Below are 12,108 nucleotides of genomic sequence, written 5' to 3' on the forward strand. Positions count from 1 at the left end.
TGGTTCCTTGGTGGCTGGTTTACGGGTTGGGTGGCTAGGGTTCTTCTTCTTCGTTCTATGTGTTGCGGAAGGGCTGGTGGTTCGTGGAGCTAGGTGTTAGGAGGGCTTTGTCATGAAGTTAGGTTGGCTGCTGCGTAGTGCTTTGTTGACACATTTTTGTAGTCAGGTTTGGTTTGGTATTTTGACACATTTTTTTTGAAGCACTGATAATAATATTCATGATTTATAAAATGTCCACGAAATGGTAGGTGTTAATGATGTTCAAATGTTAAAAATGATTTATAAAATGTATGGTGTTTGTGACAATTGTGGCATAAATAGAGATCTTAATGATGCTGAAATCATTTGAATGTTGACTCTGTTGTAATGGTGAATAATATATTATTATTTGAAGATGATAATGTATTATTATGTACTTTAAGTGAATGAATCAGTGTGTAAGGTATGTGTAATGGATATGGGATGATTGAAGTTATACTTTATGGTCTATATGTGCTTTTAAAGTGATTAAACCATGATGTTCACTCGACATATGAAAAAGATTGAATATAAATGTTAGAAATGTTAACTATATAAACCTAGAAAGCAAGGTCAACCTTGGTGAAAATAGGACAACCACTAAGTAATCCTAGAATCAGCAATTAAAAAGTATCCTAACAAGTTTAGAATAAAACCTAGCTAATTAAGAACTCACACTACAAAAAGTACCTAAAACTCAAAATATGATAACTTAGAACCTAAAACTAGTCCCTAGAATACACTAACCAAAACAGTAAACTAACTATCTAGACAAGTTTTAAAACAAAAAAGAAAAATAAAAATGAGGTGACCATTCCAAAATACCAAGAAAATTAAAAACGAGGTGACAATTCCAAAATACCAAGAAAATCAAAATTTAACCATTGAGCACCTAAAATTACACTAGAATAGGTGATAAATTTGAAATTAACCTAAATTAGCCCAAGAATGGGTAATCTTCATATCCTAACAAGTTTAAACTAGTAAAATGAAGCTAAGAAACATGTTAAATTGGATCAAGTACCTAAAACTCAAAATTGCACTACTTAAAACATAAAAAAGTGTACTAAATAGGTGAGAAATTGGGAATTCACCTAAAGTAAATGAAGAATGCGTATTCTACACATCCTAACAAGTTTAAAGTTGGTAAGTGAAGGTAAGAAACATGTCAAATTATATCAAGTAGCTAAATCTCAAAGTTTTGGTACTTGAAACCCAAAAAGGTGTACTAACACTAGTGTAGGAAGAGCAAATGACATCGGTTAATTTTGTTTACAGGCATCGGTTCTCCAACCGAAGCATATTCGGACGAGGTAAAAGAGGGTGGCTTTATGCTTCGATCCTAAACCGGGTTAAAAATAGATAGGATGATGCCTCGGTTCTTAGATAACCGAGGCAATTGCGTGTACTTTTTTTTTTCAAAACAGTCCACTTCTCCCTCTTCGCTGCACAGTCCAAGTAAGCTAAAGGTTATTGAATTTTCTTCCCTTTCACAGAACCAAATCTCAGAAGATACAGAACCAAATATCAGAATAACACAGAAAAATCAACTACACCAACCTTAACAAAATCGCTCCCAAAATAACAGAGAAAAAAAGTATGGGTTTTGATGCAATGAGCATTTGGGGAAGAAGAAAAGATTTGGGGAAGAAGGGAGGTTGCTCGCCACCACTGCAGGACGCCTCGCCGCCACCTCTTCGTTGCTCGCCAACGCCACCGCTGCAGGACGCCCTCGCCGCGACCTCGCCATGACCTCGCCGCAACCTCGCCGCAACCTCACTGCAACCTCGTTGCAACCTCGCCACGACCTCGCCACAACCTCGCCACCACCTCGCCGCCACCTCACCAAGGAACTCCATTCAACTCTTAGATCGGTGAACCTCCCATCATCTCTAAGGCACCATCTTCTCTGCTCGCCAAATGCCTTAGATTGGTGAGCCTCCCATCATCACCGTCGCGATACTCATCTCCACCATTGTGCCTCCCCTCCATTTTCGACGCCGACCACCATTGTGTCTCGTCCTTGCGCTGTGCCTGTCAAGTGGGAGAGGAGAAGAGAGATCGCGCCCTCTTTGTTTCTGCCAGAGGAAAGTAAAATGAAAAAGGGGAGATGAGAGTGCCAGAGGAAAGAACCGCTTCGTGTAAAATAAAAAAGCGGAGATGAGAGTAGGTCAGGTGTGACTGATTTGACCGGGGTAATAGGCATCGGTTCTACCTTCAATCGAGTCAATACGCCAAAACACAGCCTCGGTTCCACCTTTAACCGAGTTAATAGGCCAAAACACAGTTTATATGCTTCAGTCCTTACTGAATCGAGACATATAAATTCATCAAAACTACAAAATTGCCACCCCTCTCTCATAGACTTCGATTTTCCTTAAACTGAAGCCTATTGGACGAGTTAAAAAGCATAATTTTTACTAGTGTAAATAGGTGGGAAATTGAGAATTCACCTAAAGTAACCTAAGAATGTGTATTCCACACATTCTACCAACTTTAAAGTAGTGAAATGAAGTTAATAAACATGTCAAATTAGGTCAAGTACCTAAAACTCAAAATTGGATTACTTAAAACCTATAGAAGTGTACTAAATAGGTGAGAAATTTTGGTTGGTGAATTTGCTTCATATATTGAATTTTGGTTGGTGAATTTGCTTAAATTTTGGTGTTAAGAGCAACTCAAACAGTGAAATTCTGATTTGCAAGTATTTAGCCTCTGATGGTAGCTTACACAAGTCTTACTTGGTAAAACAAAGGTGCTCAAATCATGAAATTAAGTGTCCAAACTCGTTTGAGCAAAATTGTCATTCAAACCACCAATTTTTCAACACTTTTCTTATATGAGTTGTAATTTTTTTTGAATCTGTTTTGTTGTGATTATTGCACTGAATTTCATCTCAAATTGGTAGCAAAAGCTTGGTACAATTGATTAAAAAGAAGTGCACATTTTCATTGCAAGCCTATTAATTGCTTGATTTAATTTGTTGGAAAATCCTACACCTAAACTGTATGATGAAAGTCCAGTGGTGCATTCTGGTTTAGCATTTTCTAGCTTCTTAATTGTTTTTTGTCCTTCGGTAATTACCAAAGACTTTTTTCCTTCAATAAGCGACAAACGATTTACTGACGACAAAATGGTCGTCGTTAATCCGTCAATAATAGGGATTATCGACGACTTTTTGGCTGTTTTCGACGAACTAGAGCCTTCGGTAATGCCCTTCTTTTTTGTGTCAATTTTTTTTTTCAAAAAAAAATAAAATAAAAGCTAATACCATTAATAGGTAATCCTTAACTTGGGAGAATTGTTTGTTTGAGATAGTTGTGTTGGTTTTTATAGGTTGAATTGTTTGTTTGAGATAACTGTGTTGGTTTTGATAGGTTGAATTATTTCGTTTATAGAAGCAGTGAAGCCACTTACTTATTCAGTGGAAATTTTCCCTATCCCTTTTGGATAATAGATACTCTATATGGGACACACATATGTAGGGTAAAGGCTCTTTTGTTTGCAGGTGGAGTAACTATAGTTACAGCTCCTATAACACAACAAATTCATCACATAGGTGAAAAACAAGGTCATGTTCCCAAAGAAAAATTAAAATTTATTTTAAAGATAAGAAAAACATGAGTACCTTCCAAGGTGGAGTTTCTCCAAGAGGACTATGCAAGGGATTAAATGCACTCACAAACACTGGCCCTATGGTTTCAAAACAAATGGTTTTGTACATTATACTCTATTGAAACCAATAATTGTGTATCACTTTTATTGTGTGTCTTGTTTCCCTTTCCCATAATTATCTCTAGATGGCCAAGTGATACATTCTACTCTGATGAGAAAAACATGATTATTCCTACATCAAATAATGAATAGTAAACAAATGTACCTAAATAAAGTATGGGACATTTTCAGTGCTGGAAATGGATCCAAGGCTCATTGAGCTTTTAGAGGAAATGATACTTACAGCCTCTCTATATTTGTATTTGAGTATCTCTGCCCTTATTACTTTTTATTTTGCTTCTAAAGACTCAACTTGTTGCCTCTGTATATATGTGCTAAGTAAGTCATCTATACCCTTTTACTGAACAATTATCATATATTTTATGTCTTAGGTAAAATATATAATTTGGGAAGCACCATCCACCATAAGACTATCAAAGATGATATTTGGGAAGCGCCAAATGATGGTTGTAGATATTAAAGATTCTTCTGCTTGCGTTCATGTGCCAAGTGAGGAGGTTCAAATAGTGGGACAAGCTCCCGGGAATTTTATCATTTGGCCAGCCAGATTGGCAAAGCCAACTTTAGCAAGTATTGTTATTCATACTTGCCTTAATTACTTATGTATTTGTTGTATTTGGATGCATATATTATTAAACTTATTTTTTGGTCAAATATAGGACGTTTCTAATAAGACAAACGTTGTTACACCTCCACAACCACAATTGTCTCCTCTCTAAGAACTTGGTGCAGTAATAGTGACAATGGGGAATAAAACTATTGAGATGGATATGTCTCCTGAACTCACATGCAAGACTGCTGCCACCACTTTATTTGTATGTCATAGGGATATTTGTGAAGTTGTCATTGGTAATGATCTCCTCTCTACAACAGTTCTATAAGTTTGGAATTTGTAAGTAAACCTTCACAAACCATGAAACTATCATATTGTATTCATGTATTCATTCTAACATTATTTATTCATATTGAAGGTATTTGCATCTTCTCTGCATTGAGAGAAAGAATGCTACCATCTATGGATTTCTTGACCCTGCAATCATTCAAAATGTAGGAAATAAATCAGAATAGGTGCAAAAACACTTAACAAAGATGTTTAAAAAATCTGGTAAAGAGGCCTATTTAGCACCTTACTTGCATAAGTAAGTACACAATTTTTGACTTCTTGGTAACTAATTTAAAAGTTATTTTTAATTAATATTATTCTAACTTGTAGGGGTCATTCACAATTGCTAGTTATTGTTCTTGATTGTTTTTTAGAAAGCTAACACATTGTCCATCAAAAATATATTAGAGGCATAATCCTTTCTATTTTGTTCCTTCCTATATGATTATTATGATGTAATGAATGTCTACCTTTTGTAAGCCTTTGGAAGCTCATTCAATTTTCATTTGGATTCAGCATTTTTGCATTGGAAATAGGTAGGCGTTGATTCATTGGGAGGTGCACATGCCACGACTTGTGAGAGGGAACACGTGGAGTAATTCTGGAACACTGCTAAGTGGAGATAGTGATTGATTTTATTCCAGCACACGGGTGAAATTTTTAGTCAATTGGAATTGGCATTCGGTTATGTCCAGGGAGGGAAAGAAAGTTCCAAGAGGTCTTCTCTTTATATTGTGTTGATGCTTGAATCGGTGGTGATTTTGTTTTACAATTTCCAAGCTTTATTCTAACGTGCATTTAATTTGTCAACTCAACATTGCATTATAATAACTTCGATTGCATTTGGATATTTATGTATTGCATTGTTCAGTTTACTTTTTACATTCACTATGTTGTCTATTATGTTTGGTTTATTGTTTCCGTTCATTATGTTGTCTATTCTGTTCTGTTTGGCTTCTTTATCTTCCTGCATTTCCAATTTCCTCACTTGTTTTAGAGACCGTTCGGTCTCAATGTAGAATCGTTCGGTCATTTGTAGGACCGTTCAGTCTTCATGCTTTATTCCTTTATTAAAATGTTTTCAACTATGTTCGGTTGTGTTTAATTTCCATTTTTAATTTAGTTTCATTCTCCTTGCAAAAACACTTTTAAAACCCCCGCTGCGTGTTTGACCTAAGTCTCGAACCACATTTGGTCCTTGAGAGACGACGTAGGAGTCACTTCCTAGCACTATACTGCATTTTAATGCACATTAAATTTGGTGCGGATGCGACATCAGACCGTCAAAATTATGAACTAGTCCACCCATCATAACATGTCATTTTTACTCGTCATAAAAAAGTTATATATTGTTTAAATACAAATAATAATATACTATCAAGTTCCTATAATTATGGTAATACAAACATACTTCCCTAAATAGGAAATTGATGAATAATTATACTAATTATTGTAATATCACACCATAACAAAATTAATATTGTGAATCGCTAAAATCAAGAGTCATAAAGATATTTGGCAAAATATTTGATTTTGTCTAACTCTCCCTCTCAAACTGGTGGTGACATGGTCATGCGAAGTTTATCTCTTAGCAAGTTGAATCTGGAATGCGTGAGAGGTTAGTAAAACAGCCTGCAATTTGATTAATTGTAGAAACATAGGCCACTGATAAACAATTTGGCAAGTGTACCAATTGTTATTGTAATAATAAAATATTGTCCTCTGAGATTGAAATAGTTGAGTATTAGATTACTAATTCGTATAATTTTGAGCAACCAGAAATCAAGTAAAATAGTGAACATAAACAAATGACAAAAATTCAATTAAGATAAACAATGTTAGAGAATTGAATTTTTGTACGCTTTCATATAAATTCTTAACCCTTCCCAATTGATGTGCAAATTATAATTATCTACTTGAGTTTATTAAGAATTATACACCAACATTACGGCGAATGGGTTGACGTCGTGTCGGAGGCGGTTGCTAGTTGGAAAGTGTGGTGCTCTGTGCAGGCTTACGTGATGACTGACGGCGGCTACGGTTCATTTTGTTGGTGTGCGAAATTTGTGACCTAGGGTTGCTGCTATATACTGTGGAGGAATTGGCTACCAATGGTGAAGAACAACGCAGAATCTGAAAATGTAGAGTAATCTAGAAACTACATCAGATTTCCCCCTCTGTTATATTTTAAATTAATTTTGTTTTTAAATTTATTTATTTATTTTTTTATAGTTTAGATATTTTTAGGTGGTGATCTAAGTGAGACACTGGTCCTATATTTTTCAATATCACCTCCTAAATACAATTTTAATCTTTGACCATTTACTCTAAAATTTCTTTCTGAATTAATGTCCGAAATTTCAATAACAAAAGGACCTGACCGACCACCTAGATTTTAATTTGCTTGGGAAAAATTTAAGCCTAGAATTATATAATAATACATGTTGTCGTAGGGCAAACTCTCTAAGCAACAGTTTTTTATCATGCCATTTTTTTTTCTTTCCTTATAAATTCGAGCATTTTCATAAGCTTGTAATCTAAATTCCTCTAATTCATCTAATTGCAAAAGCCTTTTCTCACCTGCATTTTTTAAATTAAAATTCAGCAATTTAATAGCCCAAAATGCTTTATGCTCTAATTCAACTGGTAAATGACATGATTTTCCATACCCCCAATTGATATGGTGACATTCCAATAGGAGTTTTAAAAGTTGTACGATAAGCCCAAAGTACATCATCTAATTTTCTAGACCAATCTTTTCTAAATGAGTTCACAACTTTTTCCAAAATTCTCTTCAACTCCCTATTAGAAATTTCCACTTGTCCACTGGTTTGGGGATGGTACGGGGTAGCTATCTTGTGTCTAACACCATATTTTCCCAAAAGTGATGCAAATGTTTTATTATGAAAATGTAAACCTCCATCACTAATGATTGCTCTAGGTACCCCAAATCTAGAAAAAATATGTTTCTTGATGAAAGAACCACTACCTTAGCATCATTTCATGGTAAAGCAATAACTTCTACCCATTTAGACACATAATCCACAGCAACTAATATGTATTGGTTTGAGAAAGAAAGAGGAAAAGGTCCCATAAAATCTATAACCCAAACATAACAAATTTCTACTTCAAGTATATTGTTTAAGGGCATCTCATTTCTTTTTGAAATATTTCCTACCCTTTGACATCTATCACAATGTTTAATAAAGCTATAAGCATCTTTAAAGAGGTTAGGCCAATAAAATCCACTTTGTAAGACTTTAGAAGCTGTTTTTTCAACACTAAAATACCCCCCACAATCTGACCCGTGACAATGCCAAAGGATATTCACAAATTCATTTTCAGGGACACATCTCCTAATGATACCATCACCACGTCTTTTAAACAACAAAGGATCATCACAAAATAAGATTTAACATCATGCAGAAATTGTTTCCTTTGCTGAAAAGTAAGACCATGAGGAATTATACCACCTGCTTTAAAATTGGCAAAATCTGCAAACCATGGCAAGGTGTAATAGCTAATAATTTCTCATCTGGAAATTCCTCTGAAATAGGCCTCATATCTTGGTTCATGTCATTAAAATTCAATCTTAACAGGTGATCTGCAACACAATTTTGCTTACCTTGCTTATCTCAGATTTCTAAGATAAACTCTTGTAATAAGAGAATCCACTGAATTAATTGTCGCTTGGCATCATGCTTAGCAAACATATATCTCAAAGCAGCATGATCAATGTAAACAATAACATTAGACCCAACAAGGTAAGATCTAAATTTATCGAAAGCAAACACTACTACAAGCAATTCTTTTGCAGTCGTGGCATAATTCTTTTGAGCTTCATTCAAAACACGACTAGCATAATATATAACGTGAAACACTTTTTCTTTTCTTTGTCCTAATACAGCACCCACAACATAATCACTAGCATCACACATCAATTCAAATGGTAAAGACCCACTACAAGAAAAAAGTGTATTACATACAGCAAAAATCCGTATATAAGACCCAAAATCCGTATATATTCTGTGTTTATATACGGATTACATACGGACAAAAATCCGTATATAATACCATCGTAGCTAAGTTTACATACGGATTTATCCGTATATAAATTATATACGGAAATTATATACGGATTTATCCGTATATAAGTTATATACGGAAATATCCGTATATAAATTATATACGGAAATATCCGTATATAACTTATATACGGAAATTATATACGGATATTTCCGTATATAACTTATATACGGATAAATCCGTATATAATTTCCGTATATAACTTATATACGGATATTTCCGTATATAACTTATATACGGAAATTATATACGGATATATCCGTATATAATGGTTTAACAAGAGCTAAATAAATTCTCTGCATATAGCAGTTCCCCATGCACAATATACAAGCAGACCTGGACATTATAGTGAACATTCAGCATTGTTACAAGCAAACCTGGACATTATACATTGCACATTGACATATAAATTTAATAAGGTTTTTAGATACACTTAATCTACAAAGAAAACATTGTATATGAATACATAAATATTGTATAATGTAAATATAACTGCAACATTTGGTAAGTTCATAAACAGATTGTAGTTGTGGTTCTAAATAATAATGCATGTAATCATCATTTCCATCTTGTGGTTGCTGGTGTGGTGGTTGTTGCTGTTCTGGAGGTTGCTGTTCTGGTTGGACTATATTGTACTAAATTGGTTTGATAGATGTGGGTTGCTCAAGTCCCTAAATTGGCACGTCAAATTAATAGATGTGGGTTGCTCAAATTAATATTGTAAGTAACCCTTCAGACTTGTTATCATCTCCATATGTGTTGTTACAAATATGGCATACTTTTAAGAAGAAATCTTTCAATAATATGTATACTAATTATTTACTTAATTATTTTTGTCTTGATATGTTTATTTTTTCAACTCTGTGCAGATACATTGTAACGGCCAGATACAAAATTAATAAATATCAAATATTAAAGTCACTATTAATTTCAGAGTCAAAATTTATTTAAATCATAAGACATACATATCACCTATATTATTAACTATACCATAATTACATAAAAAGTTTCCAGTCAGGATAAATGGAGTCTGTCACACTTTATTACAATTTTATATATATATATATATATATATATATATATATATATATATATATATATATATTTACTATATTTTTCAATTAGTGAAATGAAATAGTAAATAAATGGTATTTTTATATTTACTTAAAAGACATGGTCACGGGACACAGTGGGGTAAATAAAAAAAAAATACAGTTTTGATTCCCAAGTATTGAATTTTGTTATTATCTAAAATTATATTTGACGCAACCACAACAATAAGTTAACACATAGCCTCATTCTCTTTTTGACCCTTCATTTTATTTATTTATATTTATACAACCAGTGAAATTACAACCACCAAATCCTAAAACCTGCAGTTTTTGAAATCCACCTGGCTCTATTATGTTCACATCTTGAGGTATCATTTCGTTGAAAAAATTCTTGGAGAGCATAAGGGTACTGAGGTTTTTGAGCCCCCTGAGTATTGTCAGAGGCCCAGTAACATTCCTCAACTTGTTAGTAGAAATTGATAGGAAAGACAAAGACTCTAGTTCAAGGATACTGGGAGAAATCTCTCCCTCAAGCTGATTAGATGCAAACCTCACAGCTGAAAGTGATTTGCATGCATAAAGGGTTGGTGGTAAACCACCGATAAAATAATTGTTGCCAAGATCAAGTGTAGTAAGGCTGAGGAATCCTGAGAAATTGAATGTAGGGATATTTCCCTCCAAGAGATTGACCCTTAAATTCAACACCACAAGATTAACACAGTTCATCAGAGACGGGGGCATAGTACCTGTCAAATTGTTGACATGAAGGAGTAGTCGTTCCAACTTGGAGAGTTTACCAATTTCACGGGGGATGAAACCTGTGAAATGATTGGAGTAGAGCTCCAAAACTGTGAGGTTGGTAAGGCCAACTATACCATCTTCAATTGTTCCAGTGAGTCTATTGAGGGGCAATGAGATTTCTGTGAGAGAAACAGCATCAAAAAGATCACTTGGAATAGGCCATGACAGAAAATTGAAGCCTGCTCTAAATCTCTCCAGCTTGGAACATGCTCCAAGTCCAGGCTGAATGGCACCATCAAAATCATTGGAGGAATAATCCAAGAATCTTAGAGAGGAGGAGTTACGGTCATTAATGCAAAACAGGGAAGTGGGAATATGACCTATGAAGCTGTTATTACTAACATTCAAAGACACCAAACTTCCTCCAGCTGCAGCAGCTGCCAAGTTCTCGAGCAAAGAATTTGGAAGTGTCCCGTTGAAAAAATTGCTGGACAAATCCAACTCCTGGATAGCAGCACCACTGCTATTTTTGCCACTGTTATCAATCCCAAAAGGTGGCAATTCACCAGACAGATGATTGTAGCTCAAATCAAGAACCACCAAGTGATTGAGCAATGAAAAAAGCTGGTGCTGGAGACCACCAGATAATCTCTTATGGGAGAGATTAAGGTGAGAGAGACAAGAGAGGTTTGTGAGAGAGGGGGAGATGAAGCCAGTGAGGCCTCTAGAAGGTAGCAAAAGATGTGTGACTCTAAGATCCCCATCACAAGTAATGCCTTCCCAAGCACAGCAGTCAAGAGAATCAGACCAATTGAGATAAGGAAAAGGTGGAGAGGTGGATATGTTCCCAGAGAAAGCCAAGAGGGAGAGTTTATCAATCTGACTACAAGAGGAAACATGAACAACAAACAAGGAGAAGAGGAATAAGGGGACTATGATAGAGACCATGAAGTTGGAAACCATGTAAGAATTGTAAAGGGAATATGCAGAGGAAGATGAAGATGGTGATGGCATGAGAAAAACTGAGAGAATGGAGTGTTTGAAGTGATGGTTGGTCATGAGCAGGGGATCCATGATAGACCTTCTGGTATCCAAACAGCAAGCTCATCTCAATTGGCAAAGGCCGAGATTCTAAGGTCTGATGAAGCAAAGAAGAACAAGCCATGAGCAGGGGATCCATTGAGGTAATGAAAGATTCTTTGAGCAGCATTGCAATAAGTATCAAGAGGTTTGCATAGAAATTGGCTGAGTTGTTGTACACATAATCAATATCTTGCTTGATGATGGTGAGGTGCAAAAGTTTGCCAACTAACTGCCAGTAACCAGCAGCATTACATAAAAGTTGTCCATGATTTGCCATAAGTTTAATAGAAGGATCAGAAGGAGTGTTAGTAGGTTTAGAACCAATCAAACCACTGTCATCGAGAAGTTCAAGAATATATTTTCTCTTATTCATGTGAATTCCAGATTTGGACCTTGTAATTCCAAGACCGAGAAAGTATCTTAAAGATCCTAGGTCTTTGATTTTAAATTTGGTATCTAAGATGTGCTTAAGATGATTAATTTCTGCCATATCATTGCTAATTAAAACAA

The 12,108-nt window shown here is 35.0% G+C and overlaps 1 pseudogene; it reads right to left on the bottom strand.

The window, feature by feature from the left end:
- Positions 1–10,041: 10,041 nt before the first annotated feature.
- On the bottom strand, positions 10,042–11,574 carry LOC148199345 (receptor-like protein 2 pseudogene; annotated as a pseudogene).
- Between the last annotated feature and the right edge of the window lie 534 nt (positions 11,575–12,108).

This window comes from Vigna umbellata, chromosome 4, assembly GCF_029865625.1.
Source record: "Vigna umbellata cultivar VRB3 chromosome 4, Vumbellata_1.0, whole genome shotgun sequence".
NCBI lineage: Eukaryota > Viridiplantae > Streptophyta > Magnoliopsida > Fabales > Fabaceae > Vigna > Vigna umbellata.